The sequence below is a fragment of the Plectrocnemia conspersa genome, unplaced genomic scaffold, assembly GCF_051122295.1.
Source record: "Plectrocnemia conspersa isolate PC_06_02 unplaced genomic scaffold, ASM5112229v1 ptg000004l, whole genome shotgun sequence".
Lineage (NCBI taxonomy): Eukaryota > Metazoa > Arthropoda > Insecta > Trichoptera > Polycentropodidae > Plectrocnemia > Plectrocnemia conspersa.
In genome coordinates this window covers 7,309,257-7,332,767 of record NW_028277168.1, presented here as the reverse complement: position 1 = coordinate 7,332,767, position 23,511 = coordinate 7,309,257, and the positions used below count along the sequence as shown (strand labels likewise).

At 29.5% G+C, this 23,511-nt stretch overlaps 1 protein-coding gene and 2 long non-coding RNA genes across 4 annotated transcripts in view; 1 reads left to right on the top strand and 2 right to left on the bottom strand.

The window, feature by feature from the left end:
• The window catches only part of Pkc53E (Protein C kinase 53E), a 220,542-nt gene that overhangs the window by 166,119 nt on the left and 30,912 nt on the right, over positions 1-23,511 (bottom strand). The gene's annotated exons all lie outside the window — the stretch shown is intronic.
• Positions 348-4,228, top strand: LOC148235776 (uncharacterized). The gene is made up of 2 exons (XR_015809377.1): positions 348-2,532; positions 2,664-4,228. It is a non-coding gene; the product is annotated as an uncharacterized LOC148235776 (long non-coding RNA).
• Positions 2,808-7,214, bottom strand: LOC148235775 (uncharacterized). The gene is made up of 2 exons (XR_015809375.1): positions 5,141-7,214; positions 2,808-4,955 (listed from the first exon to the last, which is right to left on the bottom strand). It is a non-coding gene; the product is annotated as an uncharacterized LOC148235775 (long non-coding RNA).

Genomic DNA, 23,511 nt, shown 5'->3' with positions numbered 1-23,511 from the left:
GGAGTGGTTAGTTGGGTATATACTCTGCCATTGTCTGTAAAAATAATTAATTATAATTTAATGAATACTCCCAAAGCAATTTCTGAATTTAATATTTAAAAAGCAAGCTTACAATTTGGTTGGTAATGAGTACAGTAATAATTTAAGAGGATTTGTTATATTTATAACAATGCTTATTAAATCCTGATTTAATATTATTAGTATTTGAAAATTACACTGTTTGATAATCAAAATAAGCGTAGGGAGTTTATTTAATTTAATCACTTAAATAGGTTTATTAACAATAGTTAGTTGAGATATCACGCTAATTATCACTCTGGTTTTAAATAATGAAGTAAATATTCTACATACGACACAAGGACTTGGCGTATATAATGGGTATATAAATCGTGCAGAACACCCGGTAGTGCATAATGACCACAAACTTTAAAAATCCATAAACGATTGCTACTTGACATATCAGACTCGCAAAATCTGACATTTCTATGTGGTAATTTATGTTTCTAAAAAAAATAGTAGCTAGCTTTTTCAGCGTATATCTAACTAAAAAATAGCACAACTCTTGGCACGAGAATAAGTAATCTATAATAATAATTATCTCTAAAACTCAAAGATTTAAGTGAGCGTCGCTACAATAATAAGTCGTGTTGGACTCTGCTGTTTTGATATGTGCTAAACGAGGAATTTAGCTTAAAACATATTTTTTTTACAAAATACCCTAAGTATTCTTACCGAAATAATTGATGCAATAAATTTATATTAAGTTATATTTACGTCATCTTGAAGCGCAAGTTGACTCTTTGTTATTTATAGTCATGGCATGACTGAACCAAATATGACGGTTAAAATGGAAAGGCTGCGGTGTTTCCCTAAAAACCTAAGCTTTTACTGAATCGTCTGTGTTGTGAATTTATTTCTGGATTTAAATGGTTACTTTTTTTTTGTTACGATAGCGTTTTTGTTATACATATATCATCGGAAAATTGAAAAAAAAATCAACCATCTCCGCCTTGACCATCTAAACATATCCTTTAAAAATCACGGGTGATTTGGACGGTTCTGGACTTCTGTTTTTATTTTATTAAAGTAAACTAGCACTACTTCGCCTAAATATTTGCCTAAAACTAACGGTAACGGTGTTTTGAATATTTCGCTATTTTATATCGGAACAATTTTTACCGTTTATTTGTGATTGTTTCTGTGAAACATTTGGTTGTCTCAAAAATACACTTAACTTTATTATTTAAGCCATACAAGGCCGCAATAAATAATTGCGCTAAAAATAAAAATTTAGCGTCATATCGCTAGTTTATATTCATTCAAAAATATATTAGCTTTCTATGAACGTGCGTAAAATAAAAAGCCTCGTCGCAATTTAATAATACGACAATTTAAGATAATCGCCACATTAATGTAATTATTAATTTACTGTAACAGTAGCGGTAAGTTCAGATAAGCTATGGGTGCGTCGCTATTATATTTCCTAAATGTAATTGAATGGCCTCATTAATATATACTATAATAATAACTATTTATAACTATAATACTAGTTTGCAATGAATAAAAAAATATTTTAGCTGTGTCACAACACTGACTCATAGTAACGCATAATCTAATAATTAAAAAAATGTACTTAAAATAAATATTGCGATAGCGCGAACTCGCAACCTTGCTTAGCGGTTGGGAGCGATTATGGCGAATATAGTTTAAAACCTATCCTAGTGAATATGTATATTATTCATGCGTATTTTCAGACCTGTAATTAACCTCAAATAACCGGTGACAGACATAACAATTTAATATTTTACACGTGTTTTATATACGTACAGCTTTCCCCAAGCTTAACATGTAGAAAGCTGGGTAAACCATTGCAGATATTAATCATTCGAGATAGATACACAGTGTTACATTGAAATAAGCTTCCAAGCATTTAAATAAGTGGAAAACAACACAAGGGAAAATGTCATTATTATAAAGAAAAATAAAACAGAAGTACAACCTTGATAATAAAAATCAATTAAACAGTACTAAATATATGTATAATATATAAATTTATATATCTTTTATCAAAGTTATTAATTTGTTTATTTTAGTTGAACAAAATATTTAATCAATAAAAATCAACATGCCTTTTAACAAAAACGGCACTGATGTGGAAAGCTTGAATACTTTAAAATAAACTTTCGAAAAAAACGATAGCTTTTTAAGCATAAATTGTGAAGCCTTTATTTAGCTATAAAAATGACCACTAACAGACTAAAATGATTAACTCTGTTTTAGAGAAGGGTTTTCAAAAAGTATCCTACCATGGACACTTAGGGTTATTTCTTAAGGTAGGTAGAACCACCCGATCCCAATTTTCGCGTTCTTAGATTTTTGTATCAGGCGAGCGGAGCCGAAATAAGTAAAATCGTTTATATCAGACTACTCTTCGCATGACATGCGATCGTCGTCGTTTTTTATATATTTCAAAAAAATAATATTAGATTGTACAACATCTATTTTTTTAACAGTCTGCTCGTTTAAGAAACAGTGTTTTTCACCTAGGCTTGATGAGCTTCATATGCTTCTGTTGCATTTTCATTGCCAGTTTTATGAATTAAAATCATTTAAGATTAAGTTTGTAATAATTTGAGTCATGTTGATGCTTAACCTCAAATGAGTGTGTATTGATTCGAAATGCATACAAATTTAAGTTAAAAACTCAAATAACTGTTGATATTTTAATCAGAAATTATTAATTAATAACACAAAACACACATATTGTCAATACAGGTAAAGCCAAAAATTAAATAATTGTTATTGTATTTTCATTTTGTGTTTGTAATGTTTGTTTCATTTCTAATCCAATCATAGACATGTAATATCAATAGTACTTGCCCCTCTTTGTGTTAAAAATCTTGCTTTTCAGTAATAATAAATGGGTAATTTCAGAATTATAGTTAAATTCTGTAATACAAAAAAAAACAGTAAAAGTTTGAGAAATATGTGTCGTGGAATAAAGTTTATGAAACGCTATTTTATATGATAATAATATAGGCGAATTTTAAGATCGGAATAATTGCATTTATACTGAGTTGTATTTTTTTCTTTAGCAATAAATCTTAGTTTTTGGTTAACTCTTGCTATAAACTTATAACAAGCCTTAGAAAAAATGATCATATTATATTCGAAAGGCAAAGCAAAAAAGTTCCCTATTGTGCGCTTCTGCAGTGTTTGACAGTTACATGGAATTGGTGGTGTTGCTTGTTAAATATATTGATTGATATGGAGCTGTCGATAAAATATAACGCCGTCATCTTAGAGAAACTAAGAAAACGGTTCTCATTTATTATACGATTACACAGACGAATTACGTAACTTGCAATACACACAACATACACACATATCCTATACTATTTTAGTATCATTCCAGCGGATACGAGCTGAATCGATTTCCAGTGGCGTCGCAATTGAAAGAGCCATAAAAATTATATTCCCCACATATATATTGCCAAAGTGGAGTGACCATCGGAATAAGCAATGATGGTGGTATGTATGCATATGTGCACGCTGAGGTTCCTATAAAGCGGGTCAATCCTGAGACAAACGGTCGGGAGGAACGCGGGGGTTGCGAAAGCGGGTGGAAAACGACAGCTCTTACACCCCCGCGGTGACAAAGTGATATTTTCTCACTTAATTCGCTTGTCGGCTTCCGGCTCTCACGGCCCATAAGTGGATTTGGTGCCGAGGGTCCGAATATGACGAAGCAACTCGGGGCTAAACGCCCAAGATGCTCGATGGAACCGAATTATTGTGCAAAAGCAGGCCCGGGGGTCTTTAAAGTTTAGGTGTAATATGTCAGTTTATTCAATTTGGTTGATTCGATAAAATAAAGGCGTCTAGGTTCGAATCTAAATAATATAATTACCCTAACTTTAAAGTATAATATTTGGTGGTATTTTATCAACTCTCGAATGTTAATACTAATCAATTTACAATAAAGAACACAAATAAAAATTGCGGTAAAGGAATCAAGTAATCAGTAATTTAACATAATACGTTAATTCAGAAACAAGAGCTGGATAAAATGAAGAGTATCGTGAAATAGAAGAAAAGCCTTTAGACCATCAGCATTATATGGGAACGCTCCCTAAGACAAAGATCCAGAAGTGATATGACATATTTAAAAATGGACGTTTATAAATGACTACAAAAACCTGCTGACACAACCATAATATAAAACATCGAAAAAGTAGAAAAATTAATTCAGTAAAATGTCAAACTAGAGATGAAACAAGTCTATTTTTACTAAGTTTAAACTTCATGTAAAGTAATTAAAACATATTTTCATATTTATTAAACAGAGTGCAAGCAAAAGTGAAAACACGACTATTCTCTAAACCAGGAAAAATATAAAATAATCTACCAATAAACTACAACAAAGTTAACATGTGAAACAAAATGTGGCGTATCAGATTGTAGTTGTGTGTATCTCGGTAAAACGTTAGACGCAAAGTTGCGTTGGAGCAATGACGTGAAAACTAAACGTCATTAAGGCTTAAGCAAATTATACTGGTGTCTTCTGAGAAGCCAAATTGTCAATATGTAATAAATCTATACATATGTATGGTATCCAGTTATGATAATGTGAGAGAAAAAACTTGTCTGTCGGAAAGATTGCCAAACTGCTATATTTAAATAGAAATATAATCGTCCTTGCAAAAACCACTGTTTAAACAACAATTCTATTATATTTACAATCATTAAAAAACAACACAAAAATATTTTGAAAAAATTAGATAATTAAAAAGGCATTCAAGCAGTGTTAAAAAACAATAAAATCAGATGATAGGAGTGCACGTGATTTACATAATCATATCAAAATGTAACATTTTATCAATCTGTTAAAAAGAGAAAGAAAGAAAAACATAAATTAAAAATAACAAAAAAGTGATGATTAAGCATAAGTTATTCTATTGTATTTTATATAACAACTGCAATAAATATAGTAAATTATATAATCAAAACGTTAATCTACGTTTAATGGACGTAACATTAAAATGTATTATGTATGAATTAAACAAACAACACAGTAAGTAGCTTAAAGAAGCATTAATTGCTTGTTTGCGTAAAGGAAAGAGGAACCCTCTGAACATACATCGGCTGATTGTATGCTAGCAATAAAAGCATTTAATTGTCATCATCATAAAGAGGAAAAAGTAAAAAAAAATGGCTTTGAACTATTTAATAAAAAGCTTCATCAGAAAGAATTCTATACATCAGCATAAAAACTAATTGATGACTTCATCGAGCTTATCTTCATAAACAAAAAGATTTAAGCTAGCTACGGTACCTCGCGATAGTGAGGGACCGACATCTACTTTAAATTAATTGTTCACTACTTTTTTATAATTTTGTTTCGTTATCAATTAAAAATCATTTTTAATATATTGACAAAATACTTGATATCGTCGGTTTTTACCGTTATTTGAAAGCAATATTGTCGAATTTCATGTAAAATTGGATCCTGTAATCTCAACATAATTAGAGCTAATATTTATTCCGACAAGCAAATAAAAATGTCGCGGAAAATAAGGAAAAAGTATTTTTTACAAGACAACGCACTAGGGAGCAGTTGCTTATGCCATGCGAGTTAAAAAAAATGATCACACATTTTAACCTCTAAATTTGGCCTTATCTGACAATTTTTTTTCAATATTTAAAAAGTATATAGATTAAAAAAATAGTAATGACGCTTATAAATATTTATATTACACAATGTTAATGTGGAATGTGTGTATCAAATAGTTTGATTTATCACCACTATGTATTCTCATGTAGAATGTTATCTCTCATACATATGCCGATATAATTGAATCTCATGATTGATTAAGCAATGTTAAATCCTAATTACTGTTATGTAAATACAGAAAGGGTAAATTCAATTTATTTATGACAACATGAGTCAAATCAAATATAAAATACAATAGAATGTTTTATTGAAATGAAAATAGAGATATTTGGATTATGTTCTATACAATCAAGACAAGTTAGTGTCAATTTGCTTGATGAGGACGGTGAAGTAAATGAGGTTGAATCCATTATCTTTATTGAACTGAACAACTACGACTAGAATCTTTCAAATAATGATATATATTTATTTAAATTTCCAATAATGAGATTCTATTATTTTTAAATCAATCGCATAATAATAAAGTACTACACGTTTATACTTTTAGATAACATTCAATAAGTTTTTTTTAAATATTTTTTTTAAATATAAAACAGAAAAAAATGTTTGGAATCATATATAAAACAACAAAACTCTTAAACGATGAATTTTGACGTCTTAAAATTTGCACAGTTTAATCTGCCTGCAACTATTTTTATTCCATCGTGAGCATTTAAATATTCGTTGTCAAAACTGTGAAACACAAGACCCCATAGTTTAAAAAAGTTATCTAACAATATCTAAATATTGAATGGCTAAATTTAAATATAATTATGTTGCATGTGCACTAATATGGGCATGGTAGAACGTATTGTCCGTCGCGCATCCTTTCCAAACAAAGAGTAGTTTTTAAATGTTACTTTCGGATAATTAACGTCTCGGTCCGAATGTGTTATTAGGTGTTCAATTTAATATTTTTAATTATTAAAGCAAATTTTGTAGGTGGTTGAAACCCACACACCTTGCTTAGCAAAATATATATAGTTTTAATTTATTTAGGTAATATACTAGAGCGGTGTGACTATATTTTTTCAGTGAACAAAATGTAGATTATTTAAAACTAAACATTATATATAATGGAATACTAAGCGAAGTTCAAAATGTGTTCAAAATGTTTTGAGCAGGGTTTTAAAGAGTACCTATGCAGAATTTTAATTATATCCCCCAAAGGGTGTAAAATAGACAGACGTGCTAATTATAAATAAATATGTAATAATAAAATATTTGCTTGATAAAAATATATTTAAAATTTATTTAATTTGATAGTTAGATGATTTTTAATAAAAACCAACTAACAAAAGTTCAATTTCGATTTCTCTATAACAAGGGTTGGCAGCCTTTTTAACCATATTTTACGTGGGTTAATGTAATTCTCAAAATTTAAAGTGATTTTGATTTCGGAAGCTAAAAACAATTGATGAGTCAGTTGTTATGACATTGTGGGTCACTTCTTTATGCGAAAGAGTGACAGGTTTCCGACAACCACTCTACAGCATAATACAGAAAAAGGGTATGTTTGAGTTCGGTTTACTCTGTATTAAATACATATGTGTATATATACTTTTTTCAAGTTCAACTTATTCCCAGGAGATGCATAAAAACACTATATAGTTTTAAATTACGCTTTTCTTTGTAGGTGATTTTTTATGCGCGTAGACACTATAAACTACTATTTTCTTTCATATATAAAATGTATAGGTGCTACGTTTTACAGAGTTAAAATATTTATGGAAATTGTCAGAGTTTCAGCGTCAAGGGAGTACAAGTGTGACGTTAAGTTTTTTCTTGTTAAAATATTAAATTTTAAAGCACTAAACGTGTTTTAAGTACAAATACATTTTTAAAGCTATGATTAATTATTCTAAAGGTTAAGTTATATTCTGATAAATTTACTTATATAATAATAATTGACCTTTAAGGGGAATATTAACTAACAATTTAATATTTTTAATTTAGCTTTTAATTCTTTATCTTTTTTAAATTTTAAATAATATATTTAGTAAAAAAATATATTTTCAAATTAATTATAATTACATTATCATAAAAACAATAAACAGCATTATTAAAAGACCCCCTGTATTTATACACAAAATAATAACACAATTTCAAGATGTTAATTCCAAATTTTCCCCCAATCTTTTTGTGTCGCTTATGCGTATGTAGATTTAATTAATGGTCCGTAAAAAATATTTGTCGAAATATTTGTATCTTTAGCGACGTTCGTTATACATAATAATAACATCGTTTATATTCATTAAATTTCTGTATATAAAGAATATTTAAGTATGATAAAAATGATATAATATAAATTGACTAGCGACAAAGTGGCTTATTTGCTATGTGTACCTATATTTTTTCATTGTTGTCTCTGAGTTGCGTTCGACTCGCATTAGCCTATTAACATTTCACCTGTCACATTATATTATTTCACCTGTCAACGCGGCGTGCACTTACACGTTCAATTTAACACTCAACGTTGATGTCCAGTGATATGAGTGATATGTTTTTTTTTTTAATTTGATTCGAAAATGTATAGGGAAATTATATTTTTTATGTGTAATAATAATAGGAAAATTTGCATATACTAATCAATTATAATTGTTTTTATACACATTTTATTTGTGTATGAATTTTAACCTAATAAAATATATATCAAAGAAACTTTATTGACCAACTCAAATTAAAAAATGACGCTAAAACAAATAATACGCAATTTAAAGGCTGACCACGTTAAACAAACACTGGCATTTGATTGGTAGTTTCAATTTACTTGAGTTGAAATGTGTAACTTTTATTAGGACAATTCAACAGTGAAAGTATCGCATTACTATTTTTTTTAAATCATGATGTCTACATGATTTTAAAATACTAATTCTATATATTCGCGTTTGCTATACATTAAAAATTATTAAATTTGTTGACATTCTAAAAATTTGACAATTCTTACTAAAGACAAAAAATAAGTCCTCCAAAGAATATCAGTTACATGAAAAAATGTCATTCTAACGACTATTTCGATCAAACGAAAACACATCAAAAAAGTCCACACACTACTTTTTACTCAATAGAAGAGAGATCTCATAACCAAACAATTGCGTTAACCATATGAGCGGTATCGCTAAATATGGTGGTCTATCTTTCACCCCAGCTAGTTACATAATTACATATATAACCGAAAAAGTAATAAATAAAAAACAATATTTTGATATAATTAAATTTTTGATTTGATTTGATGTAAATGATTTTCGTATAAAATAATAGCAATAAATTAAAGAGTACGAAATAAATTTACATTTTTAATATTTATTTAAAAAAAAATATTGAGAGCTTCTAAATTTATATAAAAAAATACCACAAAAGCTAGATAATATATAAAAATATGTAAGAATAAATTACTGAAATTTAATAATAGAAAAGTGTGAAAATAAATTATTAAAACATACTAATACAAAAAATATTCAAATAAAACAACGCAATAAATCGTTGGTAATCATTGATTTTTCTATAATTTACTATAAATATATAATAAAATAATTATGAAAAAATATATATAATTTACTCACTCTCAGGTGTATGCTAATAAATTAACAAATGTGTATAAATTAACTAACTACTCAAAAGGGAAACTAAAAAAAATATTACACATATCACTGCCGAAAAAAATACTCTTTGTTTGGAAAGGACGCGCGGTTACCGATGGTTACCGATTTGAACTGTTTCTATTTTGAAGCGTGAACACAATGAAAGGCATCTGCGATTCGATAGAATTATCTCGTACCAGCATTTTAAAAGATGTGACACTCGATCACCGAGGCAGAGAGAGACACAGTGAGACACGCTGCAGAGTCACTGCAGCAGAGACAAGATACTGCATGGACACGAGACATATCAGCGTATTTTTCATCGGCATTACGAAAAAATATCACGACAGATCACAGCTGATAATATGTATTTTTATATTAGTATTAGTAATTTAATATTAATATATATATATTTGTAGTTTTTTTCTTGGTTTTTACATATATTAATTTATTTAACTAATTAGTGCAAACAATAAATTAATTGTCTGTTCAATATTAATTAATTAAAAAACAATTATTGGTTTATAATAACCATTTCAATTAATCCATAATAAAACTACTTCCATAATAAAACTTTTTGAATTTTATAAAATATGCATAACACAATGTTGTGCGAATTACTGATGAGTAATGGCGTTAAAGGGAAAATGCTGAAATAATTATTACAAATTTTTTGACCAGGGACGTGATTTCAGCTTTTTAAATTCACCTGAATAAAGATTAGCTGCGATTGAATTTCTTGAGCTAAGTTTATGGAACATTTTAAATACATTGTTTTCTAAGATTATTGAGTATACAATAGCTAATAATGTTCGGAATGAATTTGATATACATAAATATCGAATTCGATTTGGCGATTGTTTTGTGCGGATTTGCGTATAGATTAAATTATAATAAATAAATAACCCGCGATCGATATAATGAACTCATTGAAATAAAATCTTTACGTATTGAAACAACAAATACTACCTCCACAAAAATTTGCGACGCAAACATGTTATTGAGTTATGCGTTAAACGATAATAAAGGGTGGGCCTTTACAACATTTTGTTTCGTTTATCGAAAGAATTCTTCGTATTTCGGTCATAGTAGATACCGCCAAAAAAACACACAAATATTTTTTTTTGTTGAGAAGAAGCGTTTAATTGTCTCGCCTTTCGAAACAAAATAAAAGCGTACAAAGCACCAAGAATTATGGAGCGGCACTAGTCACTCGGATATATTGAAAAAACGTGTTGCTCAAATATACAAATTGTTTTTTTTCAAATTTTTTTCGAGATAGTATAAATGAATATTTTACGGATATACGATCAATTATTCAAATATTCATATAATTTAATATCGGGCGAATAATTTCAATAATCGAATATTCGACTGAGAATACTATTCACACCCCCTTGGCCTCAAAACCCGAAAAAGATGCTTGAAAATATTTTTAGCTGCTCTTCGAGATAGATAAGATAAAATAAGATTGAAGTTGTTACTGTTTGTAATAAATTCATTTTAGAATCAAATTCCTTATCCTTTCCATTATAGACATAAAAATACTATTTTTAATTATTATTAATATTAATTAAATATATCTAGTCTTATTAAATAAGAAGCTTAAATAATAATTAAGATGAATATAAATAATATATTTTGAAACAATCGCTAGAAAACTAAATTTTATAATCCTGATAATAGACACACGCCAATGCGTGTCACGTATCGTCGCTGTTCGACGCCGTTTATTATTATTAATTAATATACTTATGTTAACGTAATATATACGTATGTATATGTTTGCCCTTGATTCTATAAATACAAAAGCATCGTCACAAAATTGATTGTTTACATTTTAAACCATACAACGAGACATTGGATCCGGACGCAGATCAATTTTGTCAACGTTCGGGGATCCATCAGCCTTTCGGAGCAGTAATACTTTGTCATTCTCAACGAAGAAATTAAATTTGAAGTAATAAGATTCAAAATTAATGAAGCCATATTGTCTAGCGAGAATTCTTAATGACATTAAATCCGAAAATGTAATGTATAACGTAACCGAAGTCGACCCGGCAGAGCTTCCAAGCTGAAGCTTCGTGCGTAATTAAATTATTTTTGCAATTATTATAAAACTGATTTAGTAATTATATTATTCAAACGAACGTCGCAAAAACCTGACAGATATCAATTTGGCAGTGCCGATTAAATTAAGCAATGGAAACGATGATACGTTTGCCCTGTGACAAAGTTTAACATTGATTGGTTCAGAAGCGAGTGAGAAAGGCGGAAATTTCATTAGGGATCGTCGAAGAAATTCTGATTCGTGTACTTATTTGTCTTCCGTAACAAATTTTCCGAAAGTAAACTTTGACGCTGGTTATTCACCGTTTCGATAAATAATACGAGTCGGGTTAAACGTAAACGTATTATAGTACCGATATAACAAACAAATACATACGGATTCACGGTAAATTCGTGGAAATAATACACGTTAATCTTTCGAGCGCCGGCCATTAATTGGGTTAAAAAGATGATATCGTTTAACACGCGTTTAAATATAATCGTGTAGAATTATATAATTTTATATATTAAGGTTGATTAAAATTACATAAATATTAAAAAAATATATATAAAAATCGTAAACGAACATATTTTTAAGCATCATTGCGATAATATTTGTATAGGTGTTTCGTTTGTAATAATTTGTAATTTTACAAAAAAATATATAATACAAACAGTAAACTTATAAAAACTCACGGTTTGCTTATGCATTCGAGCAATAGTAAATCAAGAATAATTACCTGAAATAAAAAAAAAACAAATTAGTATTATTAGTAACAATAAGTAATCACCACTTAGTATGTAATAGTTCCGAGTAACTAGCAATCAATTTTATCCTTATACTATTATATAATATCAATAAAGTTTATGCATGCAAGTAATGTTGTATTGTATTGTTATAATAATTTTTCTTTATAAGAAAAATACCCAGTGGGTTTAATAGATTTTTTAAAACATATTCTTAAAATCCGAAAAGATGACGAAAACAACGGCATATTATACATTGTTTAATATTTATATGGAATATGTGCTATATGTGTTAGGAGAGATAAAAATTAACCAAATATTGTAATCTATAATGTATCAACAGCGAATAAAAAGGGGTGTATTAACTTATTAAATATCGTAAGACTCCTGTATATCATAAAAATGATTTACAATTTGAGAACGATCACGCAATATAAACCAGGATGTTTAAAATCATTTGTCAGTCATCTAAGGTACGTTGACAATATAGAAAAGTTGCAAGTAAACTACACCAACAACATTTCTATACCATCATTATCGAAAATAAAAGCATTCGATTAACAGAGCTATCAAAATAGTGGATTTAACTATTGGCTCGAATTACATCATTAAAAAATACTTAATGCGAATGACTGTGCATTTTAGAGAAGTGTAATAATGTATATTCTATGCATTATAAAGCCAATACAACAGCGAAGATATATCGAGTTCGCTAAAAGCTAACGTCATATTCGGAAAAAATCGAACGCACATAAATAAAAACACCGATTGAAATATGCAGCCAAAAAAGCTATGCTTGAAAGGACAGGTAAAAAAATATCAAATATTGCCGGTGCACGCTAAAAAAAATTAAAAAAAAACAGTAGCGTAAATTTAGCGTAAATTGCGTCTTAATCGTAATAAGTTATATAATAATCAAAATATATAACTTAATTTTATGTTATTACCATTATTGCAAACAGCTGCTAGTAATTTTCCTTTTTATTTTAAAATCGTCTTTCATATGCCTGAGGCACTTTTTTCTACGCAGCTTAAACGTCACGAATTTTCGGTTATTTCTCTCCACGATTGAAAAAGTAATCAGGGTTTGTTTATAATTACACTATGTGATCAATGAACGGTTGTTGAAATATCTGCGAATATTGTTTGACATTTTTTATAGTGTATTTTTGTAGACATCTGTTTAGTTCTTATCAAATATAATATTTAGTATCAAGCAAAAAAACATCTTAATATACAGAAACCACCAAATTTTGTCTATTCAAAAAGTAATGTGTTACATAGAATTGATATATCTAACGCAAGGAAATAAAAAATACTTTTAAAAGCCGCGTTAGAATAGTTTACACAGTTGAAAATAGCTGCGCCCTAGATTCTCGCTTTGCTTTTCGAAGCTTTCATTGTTATTATCTCGGAACGCTTGACTTTGATATACGCTCACGCTGGCAGTTTTCATCATACATAATCAATTACATAAAAAACGACGTGTTGTTTTACAAAGAATAGCCATAAAAAAATCAATTAGCCCATAGATTAATTTACGAGTTATTCTTTAAATCCGAAACGGCGTTAAAAAGCCTGGTTCAACTCGTTGCGATCGTTAAATCGTAATGGATAACCGCCGACCGCCCGGCGTTTAACCGCCTGGTTAGTTTTAACCTAAAAAATCTCGTCACCGTGACCACCCCTGAATTAATTGCGTCGAGACGCCCGAGACCTCGTTGTAAAACTTTATCGGTTTTTCAAAATGAGCAATTTCTTCCGTTTCATTTAACGCACATCCTCGGCGTCGAACGAGCGTTTAATTAAAAAGGCGCCCATAAATCATTACGCCCCCGGTGTATTTTAGGGAGCCCGCCTAATTTCGCGTCTACCGTAATATGTTATTTCGAGAAGAAAACGGCGAGAGCAATTGAAAATGCGATCGCATTGTCCGATACGGAACATCGTCGGAAAAGATCGTATAAAACTCGGCGAAGCCGACGTTTCGACATTGATATGTAAATCATGTTCGTGATATAGGCAGGGCGACGCCGAAGAATCCGTAAGAAGATTATGTAAACGCTGATAAAAATCCTTGTGATGCATCTGACTGTATATTTTTATCAAGTATGTGAGACTTGATAAAAATATCAAAAACGAGTCAATTGTATTCGATACATTGCTTTTCAATTACACGTGTTATGTTTTTGTTATCATTCTTACACTTCCATCCCGCACAATATTTTTTTGGTTAGGCTATGTGCAATAATAATCAACAAGTCACTTCAGGATTAAGTTGAACTCTTGGAGATTTAATATGACTGCTTAACTGGACCAGATCAAAGCGAAATCAGCTGCTTTTCCGGACTTTGAATGTAAGTTCTGATAGAAGTAGTGTCCTCGCGTATCATCGACGAGAGAGGAGTAACTAATACTTCTAAAAGAACTTTCCTACTATTCCTCGATCCTTCAACAAATTCATGATTTGGAGATAAGCTTTAATCTTTGTTTTTATATAATAAAAAAATCGTACAAAAATTCTTAGCCTAATGGAGCAGACTGATTTCGTCCAGATTGTACATTTGTCGACAATGGCTACGCTCGTTACCTGCTAGCTCGTATACGATATCAGTCTAAGTGCACATTCTTTCGTTATTTGAGTTTACACTATCGATTTCATTATTGTTTTTGGCAAAAAGATAAAAAATGAAGAAGGAATTGGAAAGACCAAAAGGCGCTCTGATTTGAGAGACAAATTTGTTAGTTTTACGGGCTCTTTTAACAAGTCTATAAAAATAACTATAATTAGAAGTTGTCCCATCAAATCTACAAAATCATTATAAAATTAAATTTAATAAATTAGTCGTACATTAATAAAAGAGTACGTGTGTCATGTATTTAAAAAATGAAATAAAATAGCTCATTTCCTCGAAAAAATATACATACATATGTCATTATTTATATTAATAAAATTAGGCAATCTATCTGTTAGGGACAAACGATTGACAACCACTGTCGGCAAAATATTATTTGGGTAATAATCTAAAGGACATTCTTTCATAAAAAATCAACCATTTGTTTACTTTTTTTATCTAAATGTCTAAACTGTCTCTGTAACAAATTAACCAAAAAAATAATCTGAACCGAGATTCTCACACCAAAATGGAAATTAAATTCCATTATCAATAGGCTAAAGATGAATTCACCATATCATTTTGAATGTAAAATCTTCCACTTTCAAGGTTACTAACATAGTAGAACACCCACCGGTCCATGAGCAACCAGTAGCTTCAACATTCTGTAGGCTTCACGTAGTCAGTTGTGGGCCAATGAAGTGCTTTACCTCCGTTTTCGACGTAATCCGTCTATGCTGGAAGCGGAAGGGGTAAATAGGGAATAAACGGACTAAATCGCGCTCTGCTTAGTCGGCATTTCTTTCGAAATTTAAGTAAATAAGTGTTCAGATTTCTAGTACAATCCAGCACAGGGTCCTAACCACCTGCAGAATTAGGTCAGAAGATATTCAAACGACTATTTCAAATTAAATTTCACGGACTACCTAATAACCACATCCGTCCCGAAACATTATTAATGCAAGCACTGGAATAAAACCACCCTTTTGTGTGGAAACGATACGCGATAGGCAATGCGTTCTATTCCACGCAAAATATTATTTTTCTTTACTTTTTTGTTAACGATTGCCGAAAGTGTTCATCTGGAAATTTCACTTTGAGGCGTAAAACCGTTTTGTAGGTGCGTTCAAGAGGCGATGCAATTGGCAAGCCAACATCCTCATCTGCGATTTGCCAGAAACGAACCAGCAATATAAAATATGTGACACTTGGTCTTAGAGGGGCAGACGGTCAGACAGATAAAGACGCTCTAGAAACTCGACTAGATAAAACAGAGGCACAGCAGACAGATCACAGCTGACAATAATTTAACTCCACACTCCATCGAAGACTTTGACTTTCAAGACTTTTCAAGTTTTTCTATATAAAAGTAAGCTCTGAGCTTTTCCTGCAACTATTTTGTTTGCAAAGTTACACCCTTTAGATCTCAAAACCGAAAGTAACAAACAAATATAAACATGCAAAAGTTTGCACCATGCGAATCCAGTCGAGTTTCTAAATTCGATTAATTAATTGGACTACCACAGTATAAACAAACTGTCAATGATGGTAGCTTCAATGTGTGAATTTTAAGGAAATTTGGCAACCAAAACTAAATATTTATCACCACTGAATATGGAAAAAGTATACCACGTTCCACAAAACTACGAACAACTTTAAATTAACTCAAACAATAGAGTCATTGATTGAATGTAAATAGAGCTGAAAGATCTCGCGTCAAACGAAAGTGAAACAATATAATTAATAATTTATAATGAAATGTTAAATATTCAAAGCAATATACGACATAAATAAATATTAATAAGAGGCAGCAATGTTCCGAGCAAATAATGCTAGATATTATTGCGCAATCAGAATCCGAAAAGATTGATAGAAAAGGTTTATAAAGTCTAAAAGTTAGATTTCGATCAGCAGGTGTTCAGATTAGTTTTTCCCGGCCTATATGTCTAGAGCTGACTAAGCTCAGCATGACACTATTTATAATTTATACTAACAATATAATGTAAATAACCCACGTATAAATCAAACAAGGGTGGATTTATTCTGAGAATCTTAATAAGATATTTAAAATTCGTCTTTGGCCTCAAATGAGTTACAATATGACAAGTATTGATTTGAGAGATAAATTATTTTTCGCGGAATCAAAAATTCAACAAGAATATAATATGATTGTAACTGGCCATAAAACGCAGTCAAAACCAAATTTGAAAGCTAGGTAGTCGATAATTTAAAACAGAAGTTATTTTTATAATACATGTACTCTTATATTATATAGTTAAAGCATGTGTATCTATTATTTTAAAATAAAATATATGTTATTCTTATAAAAAATAAAATATTTATTATCAAAATCTAAAAATAAACATGAGCAATATATCCTCCAAAATTCAATCCTATATCTATAATCAATAGGACATGCACGACGCGTTCGTCTGATACAATCTTGATATAATCAAAGTGTTACCCAAAATAAATATAATATACACATATTTGCGTACATATCAAACATTTACTTATTCGTACACATACAATGGACGAATAATAACACTCACCCTCGACGATATATTATATTTACTGATAAATACTACTTGTAAATGTGTGTTAATCATATAGTGCTAAAAAATACTTGAGCTTGATGAATGTTATGAACGCAAATCTAATTAATTAAAACAATCAATAAATAAGTTAAGATATATGTATATAATATCTAAATCCTGGTAGAATGCGAAACAAGTATGAGTGCACACCGTTGCCAAAAAACGTTTAGATCGAACTACCTGTTCTAAAACCTGTTTATACTGGTATGAATATATGTATAGAGATGAGAAGGAGAACTCGAGAAGGTCACAAATGTCCACGAAAACTAGTATTCGAATCCCACGCATTCGCCTAATTGTGATTTAAAAAAAAAATATATATATATATAATTAACATCAAATCATTGTGTAATTGTTACAGGAAGTAATGCGAAACAATAAAAGCATGATAACTATGGTTTCGATTAATCACAAGGAAAAAATTGAGCGATTAAATAAGTTGTAAGTATTTCTTAGTATGCCAGGCAAGGTCACCGTTGATAGAAAGGGAAACTGCGGTTTGATAGTACGTATAAATATATATTTGGGTAAATTATAATACATACTATAACAAAATTATATATAAATATAATTATTCTTGCTCTTGTATAAAGCTAATAAGCACTTCATTAACATTACAACATGTATACTTATTAGTTTATCCCTCTTTTTGCTCTACTAAGGTAATAAAAAATATACATTTTTACGATTTATTATTTTATATCTACTTTTATCAATAACCAGTAATGTATTTTTATATTATTAGATTATTTTTTACGCAATACAGAGTCATGTTTTTGATAATTGAAATACTATTTCAATATTTAATAATGGAACCACCTTATGCGTTTTATAAATTCCAAACATGATAAGATTAAATTTCATGACGCCAGAGCTCACTCTACGTGTTTCTAAATGCAAACATATGCTTAGATTTTTATTTTATAATTTGCGTAATAATTATGTAATTTTAAAATAAAACACCACAAAAATGCTAATATCGCGTATAATATATCTATTGTTGCTATAAGAATATTATATTCCTTTTGATTCCTTTTGTAATATGATACATACCCCACATTAATTATTACGCTATAATTTAACTCAAATACATTTTTTTTAAGATAAAATTATTTCATTTATATGTACAGTTATGCTTGGATTATTTTTTTTTATACTCGATTTAAGAATCACAGTCAGTAGAGATTTCTTTTTGAAAATCATAAGTAAAAATAAAAGAAAATGGGAATATTTAACATTAAATTTATACGAATATTAAGAAAAATGGTTTGCAACCACAAAATATGGTGGTTTAAATCTGCTAATTTCACAGTTGTATTTAGAGTGGGTAGTGCATAAAGAGACAAAAATTTTCGATTAGCACCACTCCAGAAGTTTTATGACCAACTCTAGGAATAACAATAAGAAAACACAATCGATTACCTATAGTTGGTGCAATGTGAGCGATAATAAGTCATTGATTATGATTTAGCGTTATTTAGCCCGTTTTCTTGAAATAATGTTTTTTTTTTTAAATAACTATATCAATATAAAAAAATAGTTTTCTATATAACTATGTGATATAAATAACATGTAACTTACATATAACACAATTTTATCTTAAATTTAAATTTCACTAGTAAGAACGTTTTTTAGTTACACCGTAAGTTACTTTATAATTTAAAAAAAATACATGTTTTAAAGGATTAGTAATTTAGTACAATATAATAATAAAGCAATAATTGTAAAATTTAGTAAATTTAAATCAGTATCATTAGATGAAATTCATAACATAATATGTATATTTAAAAAAGGAACTAGTACTGATGAACTAGATATAAATATAATTAAAGAAACATGGGAAATAATAGGAACTAAATTAAATTATTTAATAAATAAAGCACTCTCCTTAGGAGAAATGCCTGAAAATTTAAAGATTGCTACTATTGTACCTATACCTAAAATAAAAAATAGTAAAAAAGTTGAAGAAATGAGACCAATCAACATGCTACCGTGTATAGAAAAAATAATAGAAGAAGTAGTAATCAAACAATTAAAGGAATTTATTACTTCTCAAAACATAATATGTGAACAACAATCGGGATTCAGAGAAAAGCATTCGACTGAAACTGCATTACAAGTAGTGATAAATGATTGGCTGTTGGCTAAGAATACAAACAAAATCATTGGAGCAGTTTTCTTGGATTTCAAGAGAGCCTTCGAAACAATAGACAGAAAAATAATGTTAAAGAAATTGGAGAGTATAGGTATAAGTGATATAGTTTTAAGATGGTTTAATAATTACTTATATAAAAGAAAACAAAAAGTTAAAATAAATAATGTATATTCTGAAGAGAAATTAGTGTCTTATGGAGTACCACAAGGGTCTAAATTAGGACCATTGTTATTTGTTTTGTATATTAATGATATAGTTAATAACGTGAAAAAATGTAAAATTCATCTATTTGCGGATGACACATTAATGTATTGCATAGGTGATAACATTAAAGAAATTGTAAATAATTTAAATAATGAATTAAGTATATTAGAAATATGGTTAAAGAATAATGTACTTAAATTAAATGAGAATAAAACTAAATGTATGTTTATTAATTATAAAAATGTGTTAGATAATAGTACCAAAATAGTAATAAATAACTCTAGTATAGAAATAGTGGATAATATAAAATATTTAGGAGTAATTGTTGATACAAAATTAAATTTTAAAGAACATTGTAATTACATATTAAAAAAAATTAGTAGAAAAATAGGTTTATTATCTAGATTAAGAAATATATTAAGTATAAATACAAAAAAAAATAATTTATAGTAGTATAATATTGCCCTATTTTAATTATTGTGCAACACTATTAAATATGTTAAATAAATTAGATAAACAAATGTTGCAAAAATTACAAAATAGGGCAATGAGAGTAATTTTAAATAAAAATAAATTAACTAATTGTAAAAGTATGATTGATAGATTAGAATGGTTGAATGTTCAAGAAATATTGAGTATGAATGTTTTAGTATTTATATATAAGTTAGAAAATAATATATTACCAAAATATTTTAATAAGTATTTAATAAGAAATAAAGATGTACATAAATATAATACTAGAAATAGAGAAAATTTAAAGATAATTAAGTATAAGAAAACGAGTACGGCTAGGGGAATTATGTACGGAGGTTTTGATTTATATAATAGTCTTCCAAGAGAAATCCGAAACAGCAAAAATATAACGGGTTTCATAAATGGAATAAAAAAACACCTTCGTACATATAGAAATAAATTATAATATTAAGACTTTATTATTGTATATTTTCATTTTTTCTTTCTGTTATGTATTTTTTATATATTTTTATATATGTTTACTAAATTTGTTAGATGTAAAGATTAGCTATTAAGCTAAATAAATTAATAAAATAAATAAATGTAAATATAAGAGCCAGTTTTTAATTACATTTATTAATTAGAAAGAAACATTAAATTGAAAATATCGACCACATAGGCCGGTTTCACACGTGCGGGATAGATTTGCCCGGCCCCGGGCTGGCGGTGTGTAGTGGGGGTGGTGTTGTATGGACAGCGTCGGGCCGGCGCCGGATGGATTCATCCGGCACGTCTGAAATGGTAGGTACTAGCCCATACAACACCATCCCCACTACACGGCGCCGGCCCGGTGCCGGGTGAATCCACCCGGCACGTGTGAAACCGGCCTTGGTCTGTTGCTTTAGACTAAGGCCGGTTTCACACGTGCCGGATGGATTCACCCGGCACCGGGCCGGCGCCGTTTACAAAGCTTTCACACGTGGCCGGTCTCTGGCCGGTTTCTGGCCGGTTTCTTCCCAACCCGACCTATACCCCGTCAACTGGTGCCAGTAATTTAGGATTAACGGCTTCACATAAGTCCTTCAACACATTTCGCGTTATTTTTTTATTTTTGTATGTATTCTACTAAGATAATTAAAAGAGATTACATTAATATAATTAAAATTTCGAGGTCTATTTCTTCCGCTACTGCCTAAACACGAGGAATATATTAAATAATTTTATTACAAGATACCACAATCACTGTCAACGGCCCGGTTCATGTTTGAGTTTTACCCCCACCACACTCAACTCGGTACCCGGCGCCGGACAGTTTAGTGAGCGCGGCCGGCGACAACCCGGCAGTCAGCATCGGGCCGGCGCCGGGTAGATTTGTCCGGCACGTCTGAAATGATAGGTACTAGCCCATACAAAACCATCCCCACTACACGGCGCCGGCCCGGTGCCGGGCAAATCCACCCGGCACGTGTGAAACCAGCCTCAAAGTTAAAGTAAGCACAATATGTGCTTTAAAAATATTAATAATTTTGAGACATTTGTTAGACTAAATATCGTGAGACAAAATATTATCACTAATTATTAAATTCATTTAAAAATTCAAATATTTGCATCCTCGGGAAATTATTATGTCATATCATTGTAAGTATTGTTTTAGATTTTAATTATTCTACATAGTATTTATTGTTTATAATTATTTTTAGAAGTCACAAGCGAGCAATAAGATGACTACGCAAAAATAGCACCAAACTTCCTTTGCTAAATAACCGACATCACAATCATTGCCACGCGATCGTCGTGAAAGATAGTATTCCAAATTATCAATAAATAAAAAAAATACGTTTTATTAGCATTTATATGGTTTGATCGATATTAACCTCAATATTCATACGTACATGGTAACGGTTAAAATGTACCTGGTTTATTTGAAATTCAAATAATAATATTTAGTCAAATCTGTGCATTACATCGAAAGCAATGATAATGTAATAATAAAAAAAGAAAAACTCACTTTTCGGCTTCGGACCCCGTTGACGAACTCAAAATTTGAAGATTTCAACACAAATATCGTATTCTTCTAATCTTCACAAACACACACACACACACACACAAACACACACGCGCGCGCACGTATATATATTTTTCGTAGTTATAACACACTTTAAATCCGAATATTTATATTCAGTGAAATCGAACAACGCACATAATAAAATAATGAAAATTATTGTCGCGTAGCAAAATTATTATAAAACCGTTGTCACGTTACTGTCAGCCATCTTGTTTTATATTTGAATGCTTATTTTTCATTGGTCGAAACAACAGAATTTATTACATGTTCGAAAATCAATCGAGCATTTTTTTAAATTTGAACTTGAAAGACTTACTATTATAACAGACATAATTACAAAAATTGTATTAATGTTTTACTGATATAGATTATTTACAGTGTTTTTTTTGTAATTATATGTTTTAAATAAAAGTAAATATAAAAATGTTTTACATAATATATTGACAATAATTTATTTTATATTATATAACGACAGTTTAAATGTACGAATTATAATATAAATAACTATATAGGACTTTTTTTCTCGAGTATATTTTCATATAATAGTGATTGTTTTACCAAAGGCTAATATTATAATACTTAGAATTAATCGTTTAACATATCGAATAAAACAGAGTTTTCAATTTCTCATTTTATGATAAAAAAATATATTTAGAATTTATTTTTACAAATACCAAATGGTGCTTCAAACAAAAATCAGTAAAATCAACAAACAATAAATTCAAACAGACGTATTATATCGCGGTAGTACGTATCATATTTTTTTATTATATTTTATATTTACATAATAGAGCAAAAAAATCGTGACGTATTATAATAAAAATCAAAATGTCTCAACAACGACATTTTAATATTTTCACGTACTTCAACAGGAGATTTTTCGTCCTTTTTATATTGGAACAGGATTGAATTTTCTCAAAGAAAAGCGTTTGAAAATCCAATACTTTATACCCAGCGTCCGACATATGTAAAATATTTTTTTTTATATTGCTTTATATCCTATTGTGCAAAGAAAATCATGAGATATAAATTTTTATCTTCGCCTACTTGTTTACGTTATTTCGTTAGAATGTCTCGATTTCGTCGATAAAAAAATATCATCTCTTTTGCTCCACATAAAAAAATTCGATACCCCTAGAATCCCTTTGTGCGATTTCTCGTTTCCGATAAGCGACCAAGTATGTAACAGATTTTCTCTCACCTGGCTCAACAAATAACCGATATTGAACAATATCGGATAACCGACGTTTCCGCCTTCATTACATTAACAGTAATTTTGTAATTAATTAGCTTCCCCTAGGCAATCGATACGCGTCTATTCAAATCAAGCGA